The sequence below is a fragment of the Coturnix japonica genome, unplaced genomic scaffold (assembly GCF_054131305.1).
Source record: "Coturnix japonica strain WE unplaced genomic scaffold, WE-NBRP24 Scf071, whole genome shotgun sequence".
Lineage (NCBI taxonomy): Eukaryota > Metazoa > Chordata > Aves > Galliformes > Phasianidae > Coturnix > Coturnix japonica.
In genome coordinates this window covers 384,603-397,313 of record NW_028188974.1, presented here as the reverse complement: position 1 = coordinate 397,313, position 12,711 = coordinate 384,603, and the positions used below count along the sequence as shown (strand labels likewise).

The 12,711-nt window shown below is 46.2% G+C and overlaps 1 protein-coding gene across 8 annotated transcripts in view; it reads right to left on the bottom strand.

Annotated features, from left to right (window-relative positions):
• LOC146751606 (ubiquitin-conjugating enzyme E2 R2) overlaps window positions 1-12,711 on the bottom strand; it is a 136,622-nt gene that overhangs the window by 90,770 nt on the left and 33,141 nt on the right. The window lies entirely within an intron of this gene.

Below are 12,711 nucleotides of genomic sequence, written 5' to 3'. Positions count from 1 at the left end.
CTCTATAGAACTACAAGAAAGCCCTAAGGGGGTGCAAATGATCAGTTCTGCCCTGCTGCCCATGCTGCTGCCTCTGCTCTCACCCCGTTGCCGGGTTTGTTAACAAAAGCCCTGGCACTTATCACTCAACAGCAATAACAAGGCTCCTTGCTAAGGAGCCCCTTCAAAGGGTAGCTTACAGACGCACCTTGTTAAGGCAGCCTATGTGATTCTCACCCTCTTTCTCCTCCTCTCCGTCTCAGAGTGGGCAGCAGCGTGTCACTACCCTCTCGAAGGCTTTTTCTAGGCAGGGGGGCGTGGAAGCAGAGCAGTTGCCCTGGCAACGCCCACGCTGCGTCAGCTGCTCTCGCGAGAGCTGCCCAACCGAGAGCAGCGGCCGCCCTGTTGTTGCGGGAATCCCTTGATGAGGGAAGCAATCGGAACCCCCCTGTACCTTAATGTCCAAACACTAAACTCTGAACAAGAAGTACAGTATGCTAGTAAACCAGTACAAGTCACAGAAGAGGTTTTTCCTCCCACTAGAGCTGGCACTAATGTCTCTGCAGCCAAGAAACTCCCTCATTTTAACCTAAATAGTTGGGGGGGGGGGGGGGGGGAGCAATACTTATAGCTTCATTTCTGTTGTTAAGTTCCAAGACTAAGTGTGAGACACTTCAATCAAGTGGCCACTTTTTTTCTATGAATAATGGAGCTAAACTCACAGGGAAAAAAAAGCACAGCTTTTTACATATTCTTTACCTACTATTGAAATCTTGCACAAATATCTATTTTCCCCCTACTAGGAGACTAATGACGCAGGATAATTCTGTAGATTCTCAGTGTAAAAGTATTTTTTGGTGTTACTGATAATCTGAAAGTTGCATTAATGCTTGCATACATTCTCTTGATCAGTACTTTTCTACTCTGGGAAGAATGAACATAGTTTTGGGTTTCTGTCTGGCACAGTGGTTAAAGACGCCGCCTTGCAACACTGGGGCCTGGAGTTCGAATCCCCCCTGTGGTGCAAGTGGTAGAAGTGCCGCTCTGCTACACAGAGGCTCGAATCCCGGGGGCTGGACTCGATGATCTCTAAGGTCCCTTCCAACCCGCACGAAACTATGAAACTCAACACAGAAGTAAAAACCTTCAGATGCTCTAGCGCAGGGGGTTGGCAGCAGGGAGAAAATCTTATTCAAGTTAGTGATGAGATAGTCAAATCAGCAGTTTTGACCAGCTCTAGTGATCAGCTGATTTACAATGCAGATTTTAAAATTATGGCTTTGGTAGTTGTAATGGTTTTATGATGTTTGGTTGTCAGTATTCCACATCATAACATCATGTAATGCACTATAAGTTAAACAGTTAATGCTCCAGACCTAGGTACCTGTCCCAGAAGAGAACTACAACTATATTCCCCAGAAGACTGTTCACTGTGCTGTTATCATTTGCTCATTTGGAACAGATATAAGGACTTGGTAGGTCACCTGATGCTCCCTCTTCAATCATCTGGCTTTCTTCCCTGCTGCTCAATCCGACTGCAAGTCTCACCTCAGCATTAGTATTGTGTGCCCCGGTGGCGCAGTGGTAGGAATGCCGCGTTGCAACACTGGGGCCCGGGGTTCGAATCCCCCCTGTGGTGCAAGTGGTAGAAGTGCCACTCTGCTACACAGAGGCTCGAATCCCGGGGTTGGACTCGATGATCTCTAAGGTCCCTTCCAACCCGCACGAGACTATTACTATTACTATTAGTATAAGGCCTTCAGTTTTCAGACACTCTCATTATATTTGATTTATTAGCTGCAAATCTAATTACATTGCATTATATTGTATTATAGTGTGTTTATCTTGCATTCCTGTTGGGAGTTGGTTGAGAGAACAGGGAGGACATGATAGCTTCAGGGACATTACGACCTTGTGAGAAGGCTGGGTGAGTGAGAGGGGCGGGGACTAGGCGGGAACGGTCCTGAGTTGTCACAATGTTAGGGTATTGTTAAACTGTTTAGTTGGGTGGAAGTCAGCCAATCATTTGTTGTGCCATGTCTGGGTTATCCAATCATATTATGCCATGACTGCAGTTGGGGTATAAAAGGTTGTTTGCGCCATAATAAAGTTATAGAATTACCCAGGTTGGAAAAGACCTTGAAGATCATCAAGTCCAACCGCAGCCTAACCATAGTACCCTAACTCTAACAACCCTCTGCTAAATCATATCCCCGAGCACCACATCCTTAAACAAATCCAAGGACAGCGACTTAACCACCTCCCTGGGGAGCCTATTCCAGTACCTAACTACCCTTTCTGTAAAGAAGTGTTTCCTAACGTCCAACCTAAACTTACCCTGGCGCAACTTGAGGCCATTTCCCCTCGTCCTGTCACTTGTCACCAGTGAGAAGAGACTTGCCCCGCTCTCACTGTAAGCACCTTTCAGACACTGGAAGAGAGCGATAAGGTCTCCCCTCAGCCACCTTTTCCCCAGACTAAACAGCCCCAGCTTCCTTAGCCTCTCCTCATAGGGCTGATTCTCCAAGCCCTTCACAAGCCTTGTTGCCCTTCTCTGGACCTGCTCCAGCACCTCCATGCCTTTTTTGTACTGAGGTGAGCAAAACTGAACACAGTACTCAAGGTGAGGCCGCACCAATACTGAGTACAGGGGCAGGATGACTTCCCTAGTCCTATTCACCACACCATTCTCGATACAAGCCAGGATGCCATTGGCCTTCTTGGCCACCTGGGCACACTGCTGGCTCATATTCAGCCGACTGTCCATCAGCACACCAAGGTCCCTTTCCATCAGGCAGCTTTCCAGCCACACCTCCCCAAGCTTGTAGGGTTGCCTGGGGTTGTTGTGACCAAAATGCAGGACCCGACACTTGGTCCTATTGAAACTCATGCCATTAACCTCTGCTCCTGAGATATCCTGTCTCTCAGATCCAAATGTACCCTGAAACAAACGGGCATTGCAGACTGTATTAGTATTGTGTTCAGTTTTGGGCTCCTCACTACAAGAAAGACATTGAAGCTCTGGAACGTGTCCAGAGAAGGGAAACAAAATTGGTGAGGGGTCTGGAGCATGTCTTATGAGGAGCGGCTGAGGGAGCTAGGATTGTTTAGTCGGGAGAAGAGGAGGCTCGGGAGAGACCTCATTGCACTCTACAACTTCCTAAAGGGAGGCTGTGATGAGAAGGGTTTTGGCCTGATTCTATGATTCTTACCTTTCACAATAAAAAAAGCAAGTGAGTATGTATTACCTTAAGCATAATTAGATGCAAGACACAATGTGTTTTTTTGAAGATCAGAACAGAAATACAAAAATCCATATCATAGAATCATAGAATCACAAGGTTGGAAAGGACCTACAAGATCATCTAGTCCAACTGTCCTCCTATTACCATTGCTACCACAAGACACTAAACCAGATCTTGTAGCTCCTCATCCAGATGCCTCTTGAAAACTGCCAGGGACGGTGACTCCACCACCTCCCTGGGCAGGGAATTCCAGTGCCTGACCACTGTCTGAGAAAAAAAGTTTTTCTTTATGTCTAATTTAAACCTCCTCTGGTACTACATGCGGCCATTTCCCCAGGTCCTGTTTGTTGCCTGGGAGAAGAGGCCAAGCTCCTCCTCATCGCAACCTCCCCTCAGGAAGTTGTAAAGTGCAATGAGGTCTCCCCCGAGCCTCCTCTTTTCCAGGCTAAACAATCCCAGCTCCCTCAGCCGCTCCTCATAAGACATGCTCCAGACCCCTCACCAATTTTGTTTCCCTTCTCTGGACACATTCCAAGGCCTCAATGTCTTTCTTGTAGTGAGGAGACCAAAACTGAACACAGTACTCGAGATGCAGCCTCACCAGAGCTGAGTACAGAGGTACAATTACTTTCCTGCTCCTGCTGACCACACTATGCAGGCTATCTAATGCAGGCCAGGATGGCATTGGCCTTCTTGGCCACCCTTCTTGGCACACTGTTGGCTCATGTTCAGCTGAGCATCAACCAACACCCCCAGGTCCCTTTCCTCTTCACAGTCATCCAGCCACTCAGCCCCAAGCCTATAGCGCTGCATGTGGTTATTGTGGCCAAAATGCAGGACCCGGCACTTGTCCTTGTTAAACCTCATCCAATTCACCTCAGCTCAGCAATTCAACCTATCCAGATCCCTCTGGAGGGCCTCGCTACCCCCAGGCAGATTGACACTCACAGCCAATTTGGTGTCATCTGCAAACTTACTGAGGGTACACTCGATTCCCTCATCCAGGTCATCACTGAAGATGTTAAACAAGATGGGCCCTAGAACCAGCCCCTGGGGGACACCACTTGTAACGGGTCACCAGCAGGACTTAACTCCCACTTAACCACTTAACCACTACCCTCTGGGCACGACCCTCTAGCCAGTTCCTTACTCAAAAAAGGGTATACCTGTCCAGGCCACGGGCAGCCGGTTTCCTCAGGAGGATACTGTGAGAGACCATGTCAAAGGCTTTGCTGAAGTCTAGGTAAACTACATGAACTGCCTTACCCTCATCTACTAGCCTGGTCACCCAGTCATAGAAGGAGAAGAGATTGGTTAAGCACTTGAGGATAAATGTTCTGCCCATTAAAGGCATATGTAAAGAAGGCACTGAGGACCTCAGCCTTCTCCTTATCCTCAGTGGTCACATTCCCTGCTGCATCAAGTAAGGGGTGGACATTTTCCTTGACATGTTCCTCCACCACCTCCCTGGGCAGCCTGTTCCAGTGCTCCGTCACCCTCGCCGTAAAGAAGTTCTTCCGCACATTCGTGCGGAACTTCCTGTGCTGAAGTTTCAGTACATTACCCCTAGTCCTGTCCCCACACACTACTGAAAAGAGACCAGCCTCACCACTATGGCTCTCACACCTCAGGTATTTATAAACCTGGATCAAGTCCCCTCTCAGCCTTCTTTTCTCAAGGCTAAACAGACCCAGTTCCCTAAGTCTCTCCTCATAGGAGAGATGCTCCAGGCCCTTCACCATCTTAGTGGCCCTCCACTGGACTCTTTCCAAGAGATCCCTGTCTTTTTTGTACTGGGGAGCCCAGAACTGGACACAGTATTCCAGATGAAGCCTCACCAGGGCAGAGCTCAGGGATTCGAGGAGGCTCGAATCCCGGGGGGTTGGACTCGATGATCTCTAAGGTCCCTTCCAACCCGCACGAGACTACGATACTATGATACTATGATACTATGATACTATGATACTATGATACTATGATACTATGATTATAGACTGAGTGGTCTGCAAGACTCCAGACACTGTACTGAGGCTTTTTTTCCTGTCTTCCGTTTCTAGCAACTGCCAGCTATAAACCTGTTCTTCATTTTAAGAGAACAGAATTGTATAAAGGATTAAAGACCATTGTGTTTATGGGAACATATTGTTTTCTTATTAGGATCATCATTTTCAGTGTCAGAGTTGCATCTATAAATAACCAATTCAGGGCACTGATAGAGATACCTGACTGGTACCTATGCACTCCAGAGGGAGCAGCTAATTCAACACACAATACGATGTTTAGACTGGTTTCCAGGTTCTCTTCTCAGCTCTTAACGCATGTTTGAAATGCCAACCCAGGGACCATGTTATCAATCTCTCTGAATGTATTCCTCCTAATAATAATGTACATTATGTGGAATAAACTTTCCCCAAAACCAGAGAACGTTGAGTGTGAGGGAATATGGAGAAGTTTAGGAAAAATCTTAGAAGCTTGGGGACCCCAGGTGTCATGGGATTTCACTCTTGAACACCTGTGGGATCCTGAGAAACTAAGCCAGTATTTGAGTCAGGGATGGTGCGGCTTAGATAGATCTGAGGAGGTATGACTTATTTGGGGCTTGGCTTCTGCTTACAAAGCTCTGTACAATACTATTCTGTAAAGAGCAAGTTTCCAAGCTGAGACTCAAATCAAAGGGGGAAGTCTCCAACTCAATACTGATTGGTCACAGGAAGCACTAGTATCAATGTCAGTTGCCCCTGTGGAGGGGCAGAAAAGGAAACAGGTGTCTTAGCATCTAGAATGGAAAAAAGGAGTAAGATTCAGGTGAGGGGCCATCCCCAAAACCATCATCATTAAGAAAGACAACAGAAAAAACTATGAGTCATGGAGAGGAGACTGAGGAAGAGGAAGTCACTGTTACCACTACTTGTCGACCCCTGAAAATGACTGAAATCCAAGGATCAAGAAAGAAGTTGATACAGCACCTGAATGAGACTATTGACACCTGGTTGCTTTGCTGTTGTAACAACAGGGCCAGTAGCGTGTTTCTAGATGGTAATGAAGCTCACCAACTAGGAGGCATTTTGCCAGACTCACCTATTGACAGAGGGATTAGTAGATGTTTGGATGGAGCCACCACCCTCTGGGAATAAGTGTTATTAACTGTAAAGGAAAGATATCCCTTCAAAGACAATCTGAAGCCTGAGATGAAAAAATGCAATACGATTGCAAAAGGTATCCAGTGTTAGAGGGAAACAGCCAAAAAGTAACAGACAGCCTAGATAAAGTGGAGAAGGAATTGTCTCTATTGATTAATTGTGATGAACCCGTAGTAGTATCAGAAACACCTGATGAAGATCAGGATGATCAAAGGAGTCTACTGAAGGAGCTGAACAAACTAATTAAAGGTGATAAACCCTCCTCCTTACCTGTATCATTAAAAATCTCAGATATCAAAGGCAAACACCTTCCTGCTCAATCAAATGACAGTAGTAAATATATGTTGCATGCTGCCTTGTGGAATTACTTATGTGATCATAGAGAAGACATGAGGAAGTGGCATAAAAAACCCACTCCTGTGCTATGAGCATGGTTGAGTGTCACGGTTTGAACGAAAAATCCACTTACACCCGTGACAGGGGGCCGTGGGCCCCGCGGGGGCCCTAGGCCAAAAGGAAAAAAAGTTAATTAGGAAAAGAAAACAGCGGCAACGATCTAAGGAGGCACACTTATTTACTAAATACTATATCGAAATACAGGATAATAAAATATAATATAATATAATTGAAAATTGAGCTAACGAATCAGACAAAATAGGAGAGAGAATGAGTCCCGTAACCGAGAGGCCTACTGTGAATCTAGGCGAACGGCTGAAAGGCTCCCACACACTCCCCTGAACGCCAGAACTCGAAAGAGATCAGTCTGTTCTGCGACAGAGTTAATATAGAGTCCAGGTCCCGTGACCTATCGTGTTGCTCTCTGGGAGATGTAGTCTTCTTCTGTAAGTAGCAGATTCAGAAAAATTATTCATGCTTTATATGATGTTATGATGTGGAATACTGATAGCAAAATTACAAAATTATTAAACCATGACATTCCACCCCTTATTCTACATCATTACATTATGTTTATACATACATACACACTCATACATATAGTTGTGAATAATCAGCAACCTTATTGTCTCAGCAATTTATATTTATTCCATACAAATCCCTAAGTTGAGAACAAAACTCTGTAACCTAACCTACTATTTATTAATTTTGAGAAAAAAATGGCAAAACTGCCAGAAAAAAGGAAGACATGTCAGCGGAAGAGGAGAAAGGTAGTGCTAGTAGGGCGTCCCCCACATCAAGGTGCACTCATCCTTTCCCAGCCACCACAGCAGATCTCCTTTTGACTTATACTTCTTTCCATGTGTGCTCTACACATGCATGGCCAGTGCACGATATAGAGTCCAGATGGAAAACTTGCTTACAGAATGCCTAATTAAGGTATATAGAGAAAAAAAGTGTTTCCTTAACATTAATCCACTCTATCTTAAGCCCTGTACCTAATTGGACATTCGTCAAATATTTTCTGAGATTCTACCTATATATCTACAAGAAATCATTGGCTGCACTCCCCCAACATCAAATTCCCTTGTGGTACACATTGGACATTCCCATTTTTGTCCATCACCCACCATGTGCACCCAGGTCCCTGGGCAAAGACAGTACCCCGGAGAGGTTTGCCCTTTCCAGACGCTGGAAGGACCCAAACTGTTTTTCCCAACACACTTTTTATGTGTACTACAGGAACCTTATCTCCCTCCACAGTACGTAGGGAGCTGGATTGGTTAGGACCATTACGATTACTAGATCCTCGAGTGTTGACCAACCAGGTGGCTTCTGCTAAATGGTTCTCCCAGTTTTTGTACGTTCCACCACCCATTGCTTTCAACATAGTTTTCAACAACCCATTGAATCGTTCAATCTTACCAGAAGCTGGTGCATGATAGGGAATATGGTAAATCCACTCAATGCCATGATTTTTGGCCCAAGTGGTTACAAGAGAATTTTTAAAATGGGTCCCATTATCTGATTCAATTCTTTCTGGAGTGCCAGGCCGCCACAGGATTTGCTTTTCCAACCCTAATATGGTGTTTCGGGCGGTAGCATGGGGTACTGCGTATGTTTCGAGCCACCCAGTGGTTGCCTCCACCATGGTGAGTACATACCGCTTACCATTGCGAGATCGTGGCAAGGTGATATAATCAACCTGCCATGCCTCTCCATATTTATACTTTTGCCATCGCCCTTCCCCCCAAAAAGGTTTCATCCTCTTGGCTTGTTTAATTATGGCGCATGTTTCACAATCATGAATAACTTGAGCAATAGCGTCCATAGTTAAGTCCACCCCTCGGTCTCTGGCCCACTTGTATGTCGCATCCCTTCCTTGATGACCTGAAGTCTCGTGGGCCCACCGAGCTAGGAATAATTCACCCTTGTTCTGCCAGTCCAAGTCTATTTGAGCCACCTCAATTTTAGCAGCTCGATCAACCTGATGGTTATTTTTATGTTCTTCAGTAGCCTTACTTTTAGGCACATGAGCATCTACATGGCGCACCTTTACAACAATGTTCCTTATTCGGGCAGCAATGTCTTTCCACAGTTCAGCAGCCCAAACAGGTTTACACTTTCGTTGCCAATTATCATCTTCCCACTGTTGCAACCACCCCCATAAGGCATTTGCCACCATCCATGAATCAGTATAAAGATGAAGCATTGGCCATCTCTCCCGTTCAGCCACATCTAAAGCTAGCTGAACAGCCTTTACCTCTGCGAACTGACTTGATTCTCCTTTACCTTCAGTGGCCTCTGCAACTTGTCGTGTGGGGCTCCATACAGCAGCTTTCCATCTGCGATGCTTCCCTACAATACGACATGATCCATCTGTGAATAGTGCAAATTTCTTTTCGTTTTCTGGTAGCTCATTGTATGGTGGTGCCTCTTTAGCACGTGATACCTCTTCTGTAGGTGGTTTTTCAATTTTTTTACTCTCAGGCCAGTCCATGATCACTTCTAGAATTCCAGGACGGCTGAGTTTTCCCATTCGAGCTCGTTGAGTAATTAATGAAATCCACTTACTCCAAGTGGCATCAGTAGCATGATGGATGGAGGGAACCTGTCCTTTAAACATCCAGTTTATTACTAGCAAGAGAGGTGCTAGAAGAAGCTGAACCTCTGTCCTAACTACTTCAGAAGCAGCCCGAACCCCCTCATACACGGCTAAGATCTCCTTCTCAGTCGGAGTGTAGCGCTCCTCAGACCCTTTATATGCTCGACTCCAGAATCCTAGGGGTCGGCCTCGGGTCTCTCCTGAGGCTCTTTGCCACAAACTCCAGGTGGGACCTTTCTCTCCAGCAGCAGTGTAGAGGATGTTCTTCACATCCTGTCCCGTCCGTACTGGCCCCAAGGCCACGGCACGGGCTATCTCTTGTTTTACCTGCTCAAAAGCCTGCTGCTGCTCAGGACCCCATGAGAAATTATTCTTCTTCCGTGTTACCTGATAGAGGGGGCTCACTATGTGGCTGTAGTTTGGGACATGCATTCTCCAAAAGCCCACTACTCCCAGAAAAGATTGGGTCTCTGTTTTGTTGGTGGGCGGAGACATAGCAGTGATTTTGTCAATCACATCTGCTGGGATGTGACGACGTCCATCTTGCCATTTTATACCTAAGAACTGGATTTCCTGGGCAGGCCCCTTCACCTTGCTGCGCTTAATGGCAAAACCAGCTTTCAAAAGAATTTGGATTATCTGTTTTCCTTTCTGGAAAACCTCTGCTGCTGTATGGCCCCACACTACAATATCATCAATATACTGCAAGTGCTCAGGAGCATTACCCTGTTCCAAGACAGCTTGGATCAACCCATGGCAAATGGTTGGGCTGTGCTTCCACCCTTGAGGTAAACGGTTCCAGGTATACTGAATACCTTTCCAGGTAAAAGCAAACTGTGGCCTACATTTTGCAGCCAATGGGATGGAAAAGAAGGCATTAGCAATGTCAATGGTGGCATACCACCTACCTTCTTTTGACTCCAGTTCATACTGGAGTTCTAGCATGTCTGGTACAGCAGCACTTAATGGAGGTGTGACTTCATTCAGGCCACGGTAATCTACAGTCAGCCTCCATTCCCCACTGGTTTTACGCACTGGCCATATGGGGCTGTTAAAAGGCGAGTGAGTTTTGCTTATCACTCCCTGATTTTCTAATTGGCGAATTAGCTTGTGAATGGGGAGCAATGAGTCCCTATTGGTGCGGTACTGCCGTCTGTGAACCACTTTGGTGGCAATTGGTACCTCTTGGTCTTTTACCTGGAGCAACCCCACAGCAGAAGGATCATCTGACAGACCAGGTAAAGCTGACAACTGCTTAACGCCGTTTGTGTTAACAGCAGCTATCCCAAAGGCCCATCGATACCCCTTGGGATCCTTAAAATATCCCATCCTAAGGTAATCGATTCCCAGTATACATGGAGCCTCTGGACCAGTCACAATAGGGTGTTTTTGCCAGTTTTTACCAGTGAGGCTTATTTCGGCCTCCAACATAGTCAATTCTTGAGAACCCCCAGTCACTCCATGGATATATATTGGTTGTGTCCCTTGGTGACTTGAGGGCATTAGGGTGCATTGTGCACCAGTGTCCACCAAGGCTTTATATTTCTGTGGTTGAGATGTGCCAGGCCACTTAATCCACACAGTCCAGTATACTCTGTTGTCCCTTTCCCCCCCCTGGCTGGGGGCAGGGCCCCTCTATTGTTTACCTCGGTGGCTTGCAGCAACTGGAACTTTCCCCCTTTTGGAAGAGTTCGCCTTGGTGGTTGTTTTGTACTGTAATTCTTTCACTCGTGCCTGAAGTGCAGAAGTGGATGAATTATACCACCTCTTTATATCCTCCCCATGATTACTCAAGAAATACAACAAAGCAAAACGTATGGTCTTATCGTTGTCATTTGCTTGAATATGAGGACCTCTCTTTTTTATGGTTGAGATTTTCGATGATACGGGTCGAGAGGAACTCATGTTGTTTAGCTTTTTCAATAGGCGATCGTGGGAATCCTGGTCCCCATCATCTGGTACCACCATGGATCCATCTACATCAGGCATGTTAGTCAACATGTCAATAATATCATTTTGTGTTCCCTCCATTCTGTTTAACCTTTCAGCTATTTTGACAATGGCTGAAGTATAACGATTAACTTCTGTAGTGCTTATAAATAATTCAAGCTCCTGAAGTTTAGCAATTAGTTCATTAACAAGGGGTTTCCTTTCCCCTTGGCCATATACTAATGCAAGTGCACTGGCATGCTTTTCTGGAGCAGCCCTTGTAAAGTCACGCCACATTTGTCGTGGTACACGGACTATCTCAGGATCATGTAATTGGTTCGGGTCATTGCGGTTGCAGTGGGAGCTGTATAGCATTTCCACCAGAGCATTTTCTCTCAAAGTTTGGATGCCTTTCTCTATATCAGTCCATTTCCTTTTCTCAGGCTCCAAGTCCCGTTTAAAGGGGAATCTATCTCTTACCGCTATCAACATCCGCTTCCAGAGGGTGTAGGACTGATCTTGGCATGTGCCAATACCTCTGTCCACACGTGCATCTCTGGAAATGCTACCCAGTTGGCGAGCTTCATTGCCATCAAGCCACACACTGCTGGCACCATTGTCCCAGCATCGAAGTAACCAAGTGACCATATGTTCTTTTGGTTGACGTGTGTAATCCTTTCTTAGATCCCGAATTTCACTCAGTTTTAAAGATCTATCAATAATGGTCGTAATACTTTGCTCACCTTTTGCTCTATCAAGAGTCCCAGGTGTTGATGGTGGCAACTGTGTTGATGAGGCTGCCCCATCTATAAGTTTGGACTCGAGAAATTCTCGTAAAGAAAATCTAACTTTTGGCTCCTCTTCATCTGACTCTGACTCTTGTATTATTTCCTCCAGGTAACCCTCCTTCTTTTTTCTCTCTCCTAACTTCCTCTGCTCCTCATACTTCTTCTGCTCCTCTATCATCTTCTTATACCCCTCTAACATCCTCTGCTCCTCCAACTTCTTCTGGTCTTCTGACTCCCCCTGCTCTCCTGAGTCCCCCTGCTCTCCTGAGTCCCCCTGCTCCCCTGAGTCCTGCTCTCCTAACTCCCTCCGCTCTTCTAACTCCTTCTGCATTTTCTCTAACTGAGTTGAAAATTGTTTTACTTTTCGCCCTCTTACAGGGGCAACCAACATTGTATCTGGTGCCCCTGGTAGTTGGTCAAGGTGTGGTACATATGGTTCAGACTTGGGGATGTTCCCCTTGGACTGGAGGGTGCATAGCTTGGATCGGAGGAGATCGCGCTCGAACTCCAGGGTGTCGAACTCAGCCCTGAGGGCGTTGTACTTGGACTGAATTGTGTCGAACCCGGACTCGAGCGCGTCGTGTTTGAACTGGAGAGTGTTGCGCTCAGATTGGACGGCATCGTACATG